The sequence below is a fragment of the Lepisma saccharinum genome, chromosome 20 (assembly GCF_977018435.1).
Source record: "Lepisma saccharinum chromosome 20, izLepSacc3.1, whole genome shotgun sequence".
Classification (NCBI taxonomy): Eukaryota; Metazoa; Arthropoda; class Insecta; order Zygentoma; family Lepismatidae; genus Lepisma; species Lepisma saccharinum.
Genome location: NC_139248.1, coordinates 62,160,402 through 62,177,475, shown reverse-complemented (window position 1 = coordinate 62,177,475; position 17,074 = coordinate 62,160,402).

Here is a 17,074-nt window from a genome sequence, read left to right as displayed (position 1 = left end):
GTGATATTTCAGCTACATTACAGTGATATAATTTTACATTACGGTTATATTGAATGGAATCAGTACTGTATTCACGAGTGAAATATTTAAGGGGGCCTATTGGGGTTGAGCCCCTTTATTTCAATATTTATTTGTAAATCATTTCCTGAAAATAAAATTCACAATGTTTGATACCTAATTAGGAATGATATTTAATTATATTTATTTTACCTCTCCTCAAATGACCACGTATCTCAATTGCTACAATTATTCTCGAGGGGGGAAAAAGTGCATAAAATTACGAAATACACATTCATTCAAACCAGACAACAGTTACAACTAAAAAAAAAGAAAAATACTCGTATTCGCCACCAAATCCTAAACTACCTTCAAATGTGTGTAAAGTTTTACATGTAATAATAAGCTCTCCGTGGTTTGTTGCACCCTGTCACAAAGAAGGTGGGGCCTCTCCCATGGCGCAGTGGTAGCGTCATTGCCTTGTAATCAAGGGGTCCCAGGTTCGATACCCGGTGGAGGCACAAGTGGTTCGGATCCCACTTTAAACTGTAGGTCCAGTCCCGATTAGCCTTACTGTGCATAAAGTGGACTTAAAAGCACCAACCAACAAAGAAGGTGGGATTTGAGTGCTGTGATCAGCATAATGCTCCCGTCCCCTCTACTAATAGATGAGAAGCTGGAAGCATTTTAGTGTTGTATGAAATCTATTCATGATTCTATGAGTCACGGTCATCTGGAAATTCTACTCTAATGTGTCTGTATGAATAAAAACATTTTTCCTGGACAGAATACATGTTCCACATGTATGGTTTTCAACCTATATGGTGTTCGAACTTTCAGAATTACACAGCAATATTCCAAATTAATTTCAAACATCACAAATTGAGCACATGTCTTCAAATATAACTTTCGGATACTAAAATTTACTATGTGACATTCTCACCTTTTACGTATCTCAAATAAAAATTCAAAATGAATGTAGTAATATCCTATATACTTACATAATTGGAGAAATGTAGATACACTTTGACCACAAAATAAATTCAGTAAATGAACCAGTAACCACAACTGGGAAATAAATATCAATTCACACGTGTAAAATGGAGACAAGCTAAACTTTAGCAATTTTTAGGCAGTAACAATACGAATAATATAATTGAATAATAACTAAAAATTTATAAATCAATGAAAAGTTTTGACATTCTCTATAATATTAAATGTACAGTGTGTATCAGAGGTTGTGGTTACTAGTTAGAAAAATTAATTCTCTTAATGTTACTTGTGAGCAATTTCCATTGAATTATTACATCAAAGATATAATTATATGTTCTCATTTCTATTACTTTTTAATCATTTATATTTCACCCCCATGTTTGACTTTCAACGTTGTTATGGTGGTTAGGATGGGTTGGTCAGTTTCAGAATACGCTGAGAAATTGAATTAAGCTCCTTGTAATGAAGGGATTTCTGGTTCTTAACTCTGGTAGAGGCACATTACAGTGATAAGGATCCCATTTTGAATTGTAGGTCCAGTCCCGATTAGCCTATTTGTGCATAAAGTGGACTTAAAACATCAATTCAAAGAACCAAATAAATATAAATAAGCATACTTTGATACATTTTTTTACACCAGCGAGTGATCAGACACTATCCATGTCACCATTGAACTCTAAAAATTGGACATGCATCACATCAAAGAAAAATTATTATACGTAAAAATAATATTTTTTCATAAAATATATTCTTTATTGTCTAAATTTGTCAAAATACAATTGCTTCTGTTCTGTTAAGAAGTATTTCATTGCAGGTTCTCCGCTATAACCTCTTGTTGGAGTGCAGTAACATTCATTTTTTCCTGAAAGGAAATAATGTCATAATATCAATTCTGGTCAGAATTTTCATTTCAAAAAACAATATTTTGCACAAGTAAAATACACATCTTAGCCTTGAAGAAAACTGCAAAGCAACATCAAGAATTTACATTCTTCATGTCAGCACCAATCAGTTTTTTTTATAAATGTAACCTCGGAGAATGCCGTAAAACAGATTGAATTTTGGCAAGAAAAATTGCTTTTACTTCATATTATTTGCTCAGAACTAGCATAAAATTTTTTGTGAATGCTCAATATGTTATGTAACATCCAAGTCGTTAATATTAGTGAAAATCAGTGTTTCAATCTACTTTTTTATAAAAGTCCTCGACATTCCGCAGAAAAAATTTCATGCTTCATCTTTCTTTTAACATGCCAAGTTAAATACAACATCTGCAACTTGTGCAATCGTGCAGTATCATAATTTGATTTTAACCTTTTATTTTATTTCTGTCAATAATCCATAATTCTACCTACCTAATTACAAAGAAATTATGATTGAATGAATTTTTAGCATAAAAACAACTAAATATTACAAATTTTTTAACTCTTGAAACTTAATAATAACAATTGAACCACAAATGACCCAAATCTAGTTTATTAAACTTGTATTGTTTCATAGTTTTGAATTACTGTAACTTGAAATCCAAATTTTGTCAAAAAATGATCATTCTTGCGAAAGAAACTAATCTTAAATCAGCCATAAAATACTCAATTACTGCTAAATCTGCATAAAAACTAACTGTGGGAGTCATAAACATCATAGCCTTGAAGAAAATTGCAAAGCAACATCAAGAATTTACATTCTTCATGTCAGCACCAATCAGTTTTTTTATAAATGTAACCTCGGAGAATACCGTAAAACAGATTGAATTTTGGCAAGAAAAATTGCTTTTACTTCATATTATTTGCTCAGAACTAGCATAAAGGTTTTTAGTAAATGCTCAATATGTCATGTAACATCCAAATCGTTAATATTAGTGAAAATCAGTGTTTCCATCTACTTTTTAAAAAATTCCTCGGCATTCCGCAGAAAAAAAAATCATGTTTGATCTTTCTTTTAGCATGTCGAGTTAAATACAACATCTGCAACTTGTGCAATCGTGCAGTATCATAATTTGATTTTAACCTTCTATTCTATTTCTGTCAATAATCCATAATTCTACCTACCTAATTACAAAGAAATTATGATTGAATGAATTTTTAGCATAAAAACAACTAAATATTACAAATTTTTTAACTCTTGAAACTTAATAATAACAATTGAACCACAAATGACCCAAATCTAGTTTATTAAACTTGTATTGTTTCATAGTTTTGAATTACTGTAACTTGAAATCCAAATTTTGTCAAAAAATGATCATTCTTGCGAAAGAAACTAATCTTAAATCAGCCATAAAATACTCAATTACTGCTAAATCTGCATAAAAACTAACTGTGGGAGTCATAAATATCATAGCCTTGAAGAAAATTGCAAAGCAGCATCAAGAATTTACAGTCTTCATGTCGGCACCAATCAGTTTTTTTATAACTGTAGCCTCGGAGAATGCCGTAAAACAGATTGAATTTTGGCAAGAAAAAATGCTTTTACTTCATATTATTTGCTCAGAACTAGCATAAAGGTTTTTAGTGAATGCTCAATATGTCATGTAACATCCAAATCGTTAATATTAGTGAAAATCAGTGTTTCAATCTACTTTTTTAAAAATTCCTCGGCATTCCGCAGAAAAAAAAATCATGTTTGATCTTTCTTTTAGCATGTCAAGTTAAATACAACATCTGCAACTTGTGCACGTGCAGTATCATAATTTGATTTTAACCTTTTATTTTATTTCTGTCAATAATCCATAATTCTACCTACCTAATTACAAAGAAATGATGATTGAATGGATTTTTAGCATAAAAAGAACTAAATATTAACAATTTTTTACCTCTTCAAACTTAATAATAACAATTGAACCACAAATGACCCAAATCTAGTATATTAAACTTGTATTGTTTCATAGTTTTGAATTACTGTAACTTGAAATCCAAATTTTGTCAAAAAATGATCATTCTTGCGAAAGAAACTAATCTTAAATCAACCATAAAATACTCAATTACTGCTAAATTTGCATAAAAACTAACTGTGGGAGTCATAAACATCATAGCCTTGAAGAAAATTGCAAAGCAACATCAAGAATTTACATTCTTCATGTCAGCACCAATCAGTTTTTTTATAACTGTAACCTCGGAGAATGCCGTAAAACAGATTGAATTTTGGCAAGAAGAACTGCTTTTACTTCATATTATTTGCTCAGAACTAGCATAAAGGTTTTTAGTGAATGCTCAATATGTCATGTAACATCCAAATCGCAAATATTAGTGAAAATCAGTGTTTCCATCTACTTTTTTAAAAATTCCTCGGCATTCTGCAGAAAAAAATCATGTTTCATCTTTCTTTTAGCATGTCAAGTTAAATACAACATCTGCAACTTGTGCAATCGTGCAGTATCATAATTTGATTTTAACCTTTTATTTTATTTCTGTCAATAATGCATAATTCTACCTACCTAATTACGAAAAAATTATGAATATAGTATATGGAGGGCATCAAAAGCCTCACGAGAAACAAAACTATATGAGAGAGAAAGAGAGAGATTATTAACATAAGTGAGTAACCTAACAAGTGATTAAGAGAGAAATATAATTAGGAATTTAGTTTTGTCACACAAAAAATTACCCATGTGGTGATTGATGGCTGGAAATATAGGAAAAGCTAGCTTTGCATATTATCTACCTAACCTGTTAAGCAGCATGAAAAGATGAAAGTATACAACAAAATCTCTTCTGATTTTACATGTATTTCATCACAAGAATTTCTCACATTATAGTGGATAATGAGATAGGTCAAAATACTTATATAAACACTAGCTGGATAGCCTGGCATAGCTAGTCATTTTTTTATAATGTACACTGTCTAGTCATGGCACTGTGACACTACTAGTAGTCATGGCATACTGTCACTTTCAGAGGGCTGTGTTTTTTTTTTTAAGCCAGCATCATGTTTGTTTTGTTTATAATTGCACTTCATTGTAAACAGAATTTTGATTATGACTGCTATGTTCATTTGAGCTATTATTAAAGGTTTTTTCATAGGATAATTTTATTCTTGATTAGCTTGTGCAACCAATCGAGAGCTGATCTAACAAGTATGACCGTGGCTGTGATGCTGCCGTAGACTTACATTACGTAACGATGTCACAGAACAAATCAGTTGATTCGTAATTTGTATTTGATAGAGGCTCTGAACGAAACAACTTACGTGGTATTCTACGCCTCTTCACTACGCACAGGGAAGTGAGAAACAACATTTTTTAAAAAGAAGAGGACAAACTTTGTGCAAAATTTACGGGGGGTGGGTTCATATACCGTAAACGAGAACTATATAGCTAATTTTAACAGTAAAAACATGCAGGGAAATACTTTGCGTCTCGACCATTCACTTTTTCACTACACACAACGCAGACAACTTATTTCTCGCGATTATAGTTTCATGAAGTGGAGAAGTTCAGTGCTTCTTTACGTCCACATATTTTAATTAAACAAACAAAACAAAATACTTCTTTAAACACTGGCTTGAACTGCCTTGTTTCCACTCACTTTTTCACACACGTTATACAACACGGATTAAATATATAGCGTGCATAAGTATAACACAATTAAACACACTTTGGCATTAATAATATTCAACTTACCACGCAATAAACAACATTATTCTTCATAAGATGTGCACGACTCCCGGTCAGCGTTGAAGGTAACAACATGGCCGCCGCAGAAAATGTCCCGGATGGCCGCCACGCATGCGATGACCGAATCCAACGTTGCGGAAATGTCTCTGAAACATTTCTCAGAGATGTAAGAAAAATGAGACGTTGCAGAAACTAGACAATGAAACTATAACATTGCAATGTTTCAGAAACAAAACTGGGACTTCATGTGATGCTTTCTGTAATGTCAACGCGAAACCAGAATGTTAGAAACATTAATGAAAGATTGTAACATTTCTGAAATATGTCTGAAACTTTGTGTGCTGTATGGGTATCAGGCCTTTATTTCCATTCGTCCTATTAAGAATATTATTATTATTATTAATGAGGTAAAAAAGAAGTGAATTTCCAGCACCGTGCCATGAAGGCACATTTAGGGGATGTGGGGATAAGGCTCCACGCATTCTCGGTCTAGGCCATTTTAGAGGTGATGTGACCAACACCAAGCTCCGGGCACCTTTACCCCCCAAACGTTGCCTCCAGGTACCCATTGGTATGAGGCTGGGTGAGCCCCAGAGCCGCCTTATGAATTAATAAATAAATAAATAATAATAATAATAAAAGGAACCTTCCCGGGCGCAGTGGTAGCGTCGCCGCCTAGTAACCAAAGGGTCCCACGTTCGATACCCGGTGCAGGTACATAGTGGTTCGGACCGCACTTTAAAGTGTAGGTCCAGTCGCGCTTGGCCTTTCTGTGCATAAAGTGGACTTAAAAAACAAAATCTTTATAATAATAATAGTGGGCAGCAGCAAAAAAAATGCACATGAAGCCCCCCCACGATAGCACGGCTTAAATTCGCCACTGCTCACACCGAGAAAGGACACATCTAACATTTACAATATAATTCGGAGGGAAACTTCTCGAAAACAGGGGCGGAATTTTTACACTGCCTCTTAAAAAAGGTCACGCATCTCAAAGCATGTGGCGCCGTCAGGCCATTGGAGCGTCTTATACTAAAGCATCCGACAAACCAGCCATTTCATGGAGGCTCTTTTGGAGGGGGGGTTAGGGAGGAGGGGAGGGGGAGGGGGACGAACATGTTCCAATCTCTAGCTGCTTGCTATCTCCTCGCATCGCGCAGAGCCTGCACATTACCGCAGCGTTTGATAATGTCCGCCGAGCCAATAAAAGTCCGCGCGAATGGTTGTATATGTACCGGTTAATGAACCAATAAAAAACGATTTTTATCAATTCATAAAACACGCGGAGACGTATACAGTCGGTTCTTGTTAAAAGGGAGCGCAGAGGAAGGCATAAAAATGAAAAATAAAAGGAGGGGGAAAGAGAGAGAGAGAGAGAGAGAGAGAGAGAGAGAGAGAGAAAGAGGAGGGAAAGTAGAACCAGATTAGAGATGGCGAAGAAGGGACGCAGGCAAAATCAAGATGGCCGTGGTGGGTTGTTTTTTTTAATTCTTGCCAGCTGGTCTGCGCTTTTCGTGATACGTCCAGCGCTGTGGCTCCTCCATTTATTCTAAGCTCTTAGACTCTAGCGACATCTATGAGTTTAGCAGTGGCGTATACTGACTTAATGTTCTGGGTTACTTATCTCACCAGTAGCGAAGCGTAGTCTTACGAAGGAGGCAAGCAATGTTTCAGTACAACAAAACATGTAGTACAATGGCACGCCAAGAGAAGGATTAAAGGTTTATAGCCTCATTGGCCCGGTCTCTGTATTTGTCAAAATATCATAATAAAATGACGGTTCTAAAAATAAACCATATGATCCTCAAACGTCACATTTACTTTCGAAATTCCAGGTAACGTTATTCGTATAGTAGTAAACGTCTTACATATGCGAACTTTCCGCATACGACTAAAGGGGTACGTAATTTCTTATTTATATATTAGTACTTTTATTTGTTCATTATTTTTTAATGTGGGCAAACGGTGACCAAACGGCTTTAGGTAAAATAACTCATTTATTTAATTTACACTGCGTGATTGTAATTTAGGATTTGTGGGAACCCTAAAAATCGCATTCGGAGTCAAACATTAAAATAAAAAGTTAAACACAAACTTTAAAAATTTCATTTCAAACCAAAGAAACACATGCATAGACGATGTACTCACCACAATAAATTCCAAACTCCTTTACATATATAGGAAATTTCCCGCTACCGAACAATTCAACAAATCTTAGGTCCTCAAGGTTCTCAAAACGTGAAGACACTCCCACGCTCTTTCCACAACTGGAAAGCATCCACGCAAGATCACTTTGGAAATCTCTGAAACGACCGAAAGTGATACCAACCTATTTCCTTAATTTTATTCATCATGGGAAGGAAAGATATATCAGTTTGGAGATAGAAATTAAGTGATGGAATCAGAATCATTACAGCAGAAAGAGTATATACATAATATTTAATAAATAAAGTGAAATACAGAGGCGTGTCCGGGGCCGGGGGAGGGTTGGCCCCCCTTTGGCCCAGTATTCCTATGGAAAGGAAAGTCAAAGGCAGGAAAAGATGACAAAATGAGGAGACTACTATAAAAAATCCTGGGAGCACCACTTGTGTCATAATAATAAAACTTAAAACATGTTCTTGTGTTCATAATATGTACAATGTATACGATTTAATTGTGCTGTGTAAATATCAGTAGAGAGTTCTTTTTAGATAGCTTTATTTTCACCCCAAGTTTTATTCAAAAGCAGTCAATTTATTGAATGTGGTTGTAAAATTTGTGAAACAGCTCACTTGAATTACTGTGTAAATAATTTGGCAGTTGCAAACACTGGTGAGGTTAACACTTTTGACGTAATTTGAGCTGGACCGAGCTGGACACAGGGTGCAGACCAAGGTCCGTCGAATCTTCCCTCCCTCCCTGGGGAAACTCTTCACTGGGGAGCAGACATTTCACTTGCTGGAAACACAAACCCCCGCCCTTTACCATCTCGCCCGAACTCCCAATATCCATTTTTTTTACGCGTTTTACAATTCGCGAAATCTAAAATAAATTGTAATATAAAATTATATATATATATATATGGAATTTAGAACAATGATAATAACTTATTTTAGTTATTTTATGACTAAGAATTATTTTTATATTCGCGATCTTGTTTACGTGTTCATGAAGACAAATATTCTTTACTCGTAGTTTTTGGTGGCAATATATCCTTCTGCTTTCGGTTGAGCTCGGCTATTTTCGGGAATAACGCAAGCTCAGCAAGCAGAGCTTTTGGTGTAAGCGTTGTGGACGGGTTCCACTCGAATTTCATGCTTCGCCATGTGACTCCTTCGGGTGCGTTATTTTCCCGCAGAGCAGCCGCAAGCATTGAGGCTGGTGCTTGCCACAGAGCTGCTGAGGGAGTTTGCGGCCGTAATTTTTCGCGAATTCGAGTGCGATGGAAACGAAATAAGGCTAAAACATTAAGTACATTAAATGATATTCGAATAATGCAAGCAGTGCTTGCATTGCTTGTACTATATCTTCGCCTCTGTATCTCACTATGCCACAAGGCCTTAGGCTATGAATAGAAATAAGTTTACCAGGTTGCAAACATCTAAGAAATCAGGTTGCCAACTCATAAGAAGTCAGGTTGCTAACTCATAAGAAATCAGGTTGCCAACTCATAAGAAATCAGGTTGCCAACTCATAAGAAGTCAGGTTGCCAAATCATAAGAAATCAGGTTGCCAACTCTTAGGAAATCAGGTTGCCAACTCATAAGAAGTCAGGTTGCCAACTCATAAGAAATCAGGTTGCCAACTCATAAGAAATCAGGTTGCCAACTCTTAGGAAATCAGGTTACCAACTCACAAGAAATCAGGTTTTCCAACTCCAGAATCACCATCATTATCTCACCGATATGAATATTTTTATTTACAACTTCTGATCGATTTTTCTCCTGTATCTTATTCTCTAGACTTCAGGCTTCGCAGATAGCATAGCTAGCTTAGAATATACGCTCCTGGAGTTTAGAAGCTGTTGAGCCACATAAATTCGTAAGTTGATTTGGTTGGGGCTTATGAAAATCTCCTTTTTATTACTAGTGTGGTATTTTGAAAGTTTTGCACTGGGGAGATTTGATTCGATTTTTATTATTTAATAACTTTGTATGTCTCCCTAATATGCTCACTCGTAGAATATGCATCTGGAATATGGTAGCCGTTGCACAATGAGGGAAATGGAGGATTCAGTCCAAATTCTTGAGGTACATAACGTACAAAGAAGACTAAGTGTACCCTAAATTCACTCCGTACTCTGGGCTTGTATCGCAGTTTAAAATCGACAAAAATTGAAGAAAGGTATAATATAAATTTCAGGAGCACGCTATATAAAATTAAATAACAAAATTGACTCTATGGGGGTTAGTATCTGCATTACAATATGGTGTACCTTAAATGAGAACCAGACCGAAACCCGGTTTGTTTAATGTACCAAAATCTAGAACAAATCATGTAAAGATATCTCCGATGTGGAAAATGAGTAAGAATTATAATGAAGTTGTAGCAAATGATCCATCCGAGTGTTGATATAAACAGTCTATCACTTCAATCATTCAAAAGAGTTTAACTGGGTCAGTGGAGAAAGGAGTGAGGGGTTCGTCTGTATGGTAGTTAGTAAAACAATTTATGTTATGCACAAAATGAGTGTATGCTTCAATGGAACAATGTTCTGTGGCATCATTTGATAAATAAATGGCAACGATTTTTTTTCGCGAGAAAGCAGAACTGGCACAAAAATTCTTCTTATTATTTTCTTCCTTATTCCCTTATGCTGTTAAGCGTTTAGTCCTATTTTTTATATTCTGTCTTCCCATGTATTTCTTGGCCTGCCTCTTCCTACTCTACCCTCAACCCTCATCTCCATCACTTGCTTGGCTTTCCTATCTTCATTCATTCTATTTACATGTCCATACCACTTCAGCTGGCGTTCCTCTACTACTTCAGTCATTGTCTTCTTTTGTTTTACCTCTTGTCTTATTCTTTCATTTCTTATTCTGTCTCTTCGACTTTTCCCCACTGTTCTGAGATATTTCATCTCTATTGCCTGAAATTTACTTACAAGGAAGGTTATCTAAGTGTCCCTCTCCGATTTCCATGAAACGTGGCAGGTGTATAGAGGGGCCCAAAGGAAGAAATACGTTTCTTTCTGTTTCGGCTAAAAAGCTGTTTTTGGGGGCAAAACCCCCCTCAAATGTCAAGATGAGGACAAATTGAAGTGGGGATCTGACCCCTGTGGCCCCCTCCGATTTCCATGAAACTTGGCAGGTGTATAGAGGGGCCCAAAGGAAGAAATAGCTTATAAAATAATTTCTTTTGCACTTCCCTACCAACCCCTGGTACACATGACGCGCCTTGTTCATACTCTGTTCAATTCCATAAATAGTCCTCTTCCATTTGTATATTTCCAATTTTTGTGCAGGAAAACAAAAATAATCGTCGCCAACCCTCGTTTTTTCAAAAACGTAATCAATACAATTATACCATATTGTTATTACTATTAAAACGGTCCCCGGGTTCGATACCCGGCGGAGGCTGGTTTCGATCTCACTTTAAACTGTAGGTCCAGTCCCGATTAGCCTTCCTATGCAAAAATTGGTCTTAAAAAATCGAATCAAGTCATTTTTATGGTAGATGGATGGCAACACTTGGCGTTATATCAGTGTGAATGCTTGTGTTTGTTTCTACGTCTTTACATACAACACTAATCATTTTTAAATATGCAAAAACAAATTAAAAACCTTCACACCAAAGTTTCGTAGCGCTGCTCTATATCAGAGTGAATGTTCTCACTTGATACTGCGGTTTTTTTAGGAAGCACTATTCATTTTTAGGTATCCACAAACGTATGAAAACGTTCACATCAAGGTGGCGTACGCAGAATTCTTTTATTTCTGGAGAGCCTGGAATTGTCATGGTGAATAGTACATAGCTGATCTCTAGAGTGGGCGACATACAGTGGAAGATATTTCATGTATTTTGAAATTTCCACTCTCAAAAATGGCAGTCGGGGCTCATTTTAAGAGGGGCTGCACTTACCACTCTGGTTTTCTTTCGAATTCTTCACTGCTTTTATTTGAAAACGTTGATTTTCTCAAAATTTCGGAGGGGGCTCTAACTCTCCTCCCCTCTCTGCGTACGCCAGTGGTTGTAGCGCTACTCTACGTCAGTAAATGTTTTAACTTGATACTGCTTGTTTTCAGGAAGCACTATTCATTTTTTAGACATACTACAAAAAAAAAAATGAAAACATTCACACGGAAGTAGAGTTGCGCTACAACACTTTGGTGCGAATGTTTTCATTTGTTACTGACTCTGTGTGTTTTCAGAAAACACTACTCATTTTTAAACTTGTAAAGCAAATTAAAACATTCACACTGCAACGTTGTGCATCATTTTTCATGCTTCATAGTTGAATTCTTGTTTTGAGTTCTCAGTGGCGGCGATTGGGTTCCAAAACAGGGGGCAAGGTGCCAAAACTGGAAGGGGGGGGAAGGACAGTTTACTTCCCTTGGTAGATAAGGTTTAGCATAGCTTGGGGGCAAAAGTGGCAAGAAGTGGGGGGCAACTGCCCCCTCCCCCCCTATTGCCGCCACTGAGTCCACTTTATGCATAAATGGCTAATCGGACTGGGCCTACAATTTAAAGTGAAATCCGAACCACTGTGTGCCTCCACCGGGTACCGATTCGAACCCGGGACCCCTTGGTTACAAGGCGACAACGTTACCACTACGCCATCGGGAATACCCTTCATGCATCATAGTGGTGTGGTGCTTCCAAAATCAAGAACAAAAATTACAAACTCGAGGAGGGGAGTGGAAATCAACACGTTGACATGCGAACCACGAAGAGATTTATGTCACTTCGCCATGAACCGCCCTGGCAGGCGGTTTACACGTGTGTTATTACTCCACATATGGCCATGTCAACTTTCGGATGCGTCGTATGGTACCGAATGCATCACGCATACATCTTCACACACACATGCACGTTATATGGAATCCAGCGTCGATGGATAACGGATAGTGGTATTTCATAATGGGCCCCTACCGGGACTTGTCTCCGATAATAGACAGTAAACACTGTTTATCGCCGGCAGGGGTGAGTTGTTCTCTGCACGGATCACATGACAGCCGAAATCAATCCTGGTGTAGCTTACAGACTCGACGCGGGTCGACAGGATGTAACCTACAATGCTATGTTGTCTGACAACGTTTGCAACTTGTGTTTGTTTTGTTTTACAATTCCCTTCATCCCTCATCGCCCGCCTGTACTTCTAAATCTGTAGTCCCAAGACACCTGAAGCTGTTGCCGTGAATTTGACACTTGCCATCAATTATTGCTTTATTGTTTCGATAAATATTAGCTGAATTCTGCACTTTATCATTCGGTAGCAAGTCCTGGTGCATGAATCGAGATTTTTTTGAAATGGTCTTCTCAACCTGAAGCGCAGTCTGGGGGTGGTGGTGAATGAGGACCGGCACAAATATTCGAAATATACTAATGGAAGAGGACACTTTATGGCAGTGTTTCCCAAACTTTTTCGTTTCACGGTGGCTTAGTGTTTCAAGATCTTTGGCGACGCCTAAGTCAGAATATAGGCCTGTCTAACATTTTGCATAGCTCACTTAGTGTGGTTCGGTTAAACATATATTTCAAAATCAGAAACATATTATGTGTAAAAAAGTACTAAAACCATGAAAAACTCAATATGCTGACCAATGCAGTAATTCATTTTATTATAAAACATAAACTAAACGTAACGTTTCAACCTTCTAGCAAGGTCTTCTTCAGACTCTGCACCAAGTACAAATGTAACAAGGTACAAAACACGACGATATACATATATACACAGACTTTACACCCCTCCAGACTACAGTGGCGTGGCGTGACTTTTCCAAAAGTGTTACCGGCCATTAGACGTTATTATCTCCACCCTACCCCCCCCCCAAGAAAACATGCCTTTGATCTGTTTTTTGTTTTTTTGTTTTTTTCAATCCGCTCAATGATATATTTAGCCACAATCACTCCTAGAAAGAACCACCACTCATGAGAGAGTTATCGCGAAAATACAGTGAATAGTAATGGAGCCTTGTCAACCATCTCTGTTTCTTTGCAAAGAGGTGGAAAGGGGAAGAAGAACCACACATTTGGGTCAGTTTGAAGTTTCTGCGTTGAGCAGACGACATAATCCCCTCCTCCAGCGGTGGAAGGAAGTCCAGATGTACGTACTACTGTTGTCAACTTAGTTTTTTGGAGCAAGGTTTGTCCAAATCACGAATCGCATCAAGTACTTATCTTTTCGTCTATTACATAAACGGTCTCAGTTGTAGTTAAATCCAGCTTTGGTTTTGCAGTCTAGCTCTTGTTGCTTCAGAGAAATAGTATCCCCGTTTTAGGCGGGATTTAGCTCTTTTCTGGAAATCCAATGTGACAACACTTGCTGATCCGGTATGCCGTAGCGGCAACAGGGCCCCTAAACAGGCATAACCCCATAGCACACTTGCCTCAAAGTCTTTCCCCGCTGTTCCCTTGCATTGGCGCCCTTTCCTCTAGTTGCCTTTTGAGGGTAGCGGAACGGCCTGTCTCTTCGCTTTTGTCGGCTGCAGAAAAAATGTCCTCTGCAATATACACTCAACTGCAACGCTGTCGGTTAACTTATTTAACAATGTTGTTATTTTATTGAGAAAAAAACTTTTTAATTTCTTTACATTTTGCTGTTACCTTTCGGTAACACCGGTTACATGCACGCCACGCCTCTGCCAGACTCTTAGAAAGTTGACAATGGAAAGCCACCTGCTAGAATGTTCCAGAACAACTTTCTAATAGTCTGGAGGGGAGTAAAGTTTGTGTATATATATCGTCCTGTTTTTGTACCTTGTTACATTTGTACTTGGTGCAGAATCTGAAGAAGACCTTGCTAGAAGGTTGAAACGTTACGTTTAGTTTATGTTTTATAATAAAATAAATTACTGCCTTGGTCAGCATATTGAGTTTTTCATATCATGGAAACAAGGTTTAATGGTGTTATACCTAAAACCATGTGTACACTAAGAAGTAAATGTCATTTCAGTTAAAATATAGGTATATTTCGCGGCGCCCCTGTAAGCCAGCCACGACGCCCTATGGCGCCGCGGGGCACCCTTTGGGAACCACTGCTTTATGGAATTGAACAGACCGTGCTTTCCAGATTTCACCAGCGTGCATCAGACTGGTGCACCAAAAATGACGTCAATTTCGGTGAAATACGGAAAACTTTATGCTGCAGCAAATGAAAGCTAGATTTAAAATGCGCTCCCATATTCACGTTTATTAAGGAAATAATCACTGATTGTCACTAAATCACAGAAGATATTTCATAAATATTATAACACCATTAAGCCTTGTTTCCATGATTATGAAAAACTAAATATGCTGACCAAGGCAGTAACTGCCTTGGTCAGCATATTTAGTTTTTCATAATTCATAAATATTATATATTTTCACTTAACGACATCTTATTTTGCATGTGCAGTACGAATTTAAGTGGTATTCTTTTGTAATGATATCGAATTTTGCAAATGGATGCTTTCCTGCATGTTGCAGCAGAAGATGGACGCATGTTTTGATGCATCATCGACATACTTTATTTCACTGTGCGGGCAAGTGAAGGAGCAGTAGTATTTAAAATGTCAACAGTTTATGTCTGCATCCAGTATATTCGCCCTCCGTGCAACAAAATCGGCGTGACATTCCGTACTATTGCCTACAGAACGCATATCACGAACCAGAAGAAGCTTCAATGCAGACGACGCCATTTTGATTCAACAGCCGCACCAGCTCTTGAGGCTGGTGTAAATTGATGACGTCATGGTATAACCTGGTGAAAGCTTTGGTGCGTCCCGGTGAAATACGGAAAGCCGAAGCGTGCATCAGCAGTGCACCAGCCCGTCCACCGGTGGATTCTGCGAAGCGCGGAGTGTATGAGCAAGGCAGGTCATGTGCATGGCGCAGGAACGGGGAGGTACAGGGGTATATTGTAACCCCAAAATTTTGGAAGGGGGTTACTGCAGCATCTAAATCCGTAAATCTAGTTGTACCCCCTGTACCCCCTAGATAATTTGACAGAGGTAAGGTACTACTGTTAGACGAGACTGAAATAAATCTCTACAAAATCAAAGCGAGACGATCCTTGATATCCGAGCGATCTCGTTCGAAAGTCTGGTTTCGTATTTGAAGGAATTGCTTAAAAAAAATTAAATTATTATTTGCCTAATCCAGACATATCAAGCTTATATCTTATTGCTTTTTTTCAAATATGTTGTATATTTTGTTTACTGTAATTGCAAAGTTAATATATTACTGACAATTGCGAGCTTGTGCTGCCCGGTTTCATCTATTCAGTATAAAATTCCGTATTTCGGCGGTTCGCAGCATCGAAACAAGATGTAAAGCAGATAACGTTATGAAGAAAGGTTTTTGCTTTAATGACATATTGTACGTTGTGAAAGTTTGAGTGGTTACACGATGTAGCCTACTTGTTGCTTATACAAAATATTTCGTGGGTCAGGATGAGATACCTCGCCTTGTATAATTAAGAGGTCCCACATGCACAGTGCTTTGGATTCCACTTTAAACTGTAGATCCAGTCCCGATTAGCCTATCTGAGCATAATGTGAATCTAGAATAATTTTCAATAACTGCTGAAGGGAAACCGAAAGACAAATAAGCACAAACAAGAATGAGAAAGACCTCACCACACAGGAGACGAGATGAGGCTTTGACAAATCTCGACACGTCGGATCGCGATATCATACCTACGTGAAATTAAATATTTCCTAGATATTAAACCAGGGATCAATTTGTGATTTTATCAAAGAGGGCAGGACGTATTTTTACTTATGTATTAGGTATACTTAGAATTGGACATTAATTGCTTAATATCTAATTTTGATATCGAATGCAACACAAACACAACGCCATTTTAAGTTAAAGTCTAAAGTCAAATGTAAGAAAATTACATTAGTCAGATGAATGCACGAGATAAATGAGACTCACTGCAGGTTCTATGGTTTGTCAGTTGGCTTCTCAAGGGCACTGTGATGCTTACACTTCATGCAATTTCTTGCAAAATTTTTCTGCATGAAAGCAATGCACCGGGGGTCGAAGGAAAGGAAAAGTAGATTTAAACCGTATAAATGATTTCTCTAATCAGTTAAGATTAGGTTTGTGGCATTGAACTCCCTTGCACATTCGGCTATAGATGTTGGTAGATTTTGGATTGGATTCACAAAATCTTTGGAGTGAGATGGAATTGTTTGATTGACTGATTTGGTTTATTTTACTTCGCATCTGTCACTTTTGGCTAATCGCGAAGATGAAGAGGAGTGATGATACAATGAAAAAACACTCACAAATAACAATAATACCCATCCCAAGCCGGGATTCGAACCCGGGACCTCTGGCGTCGCA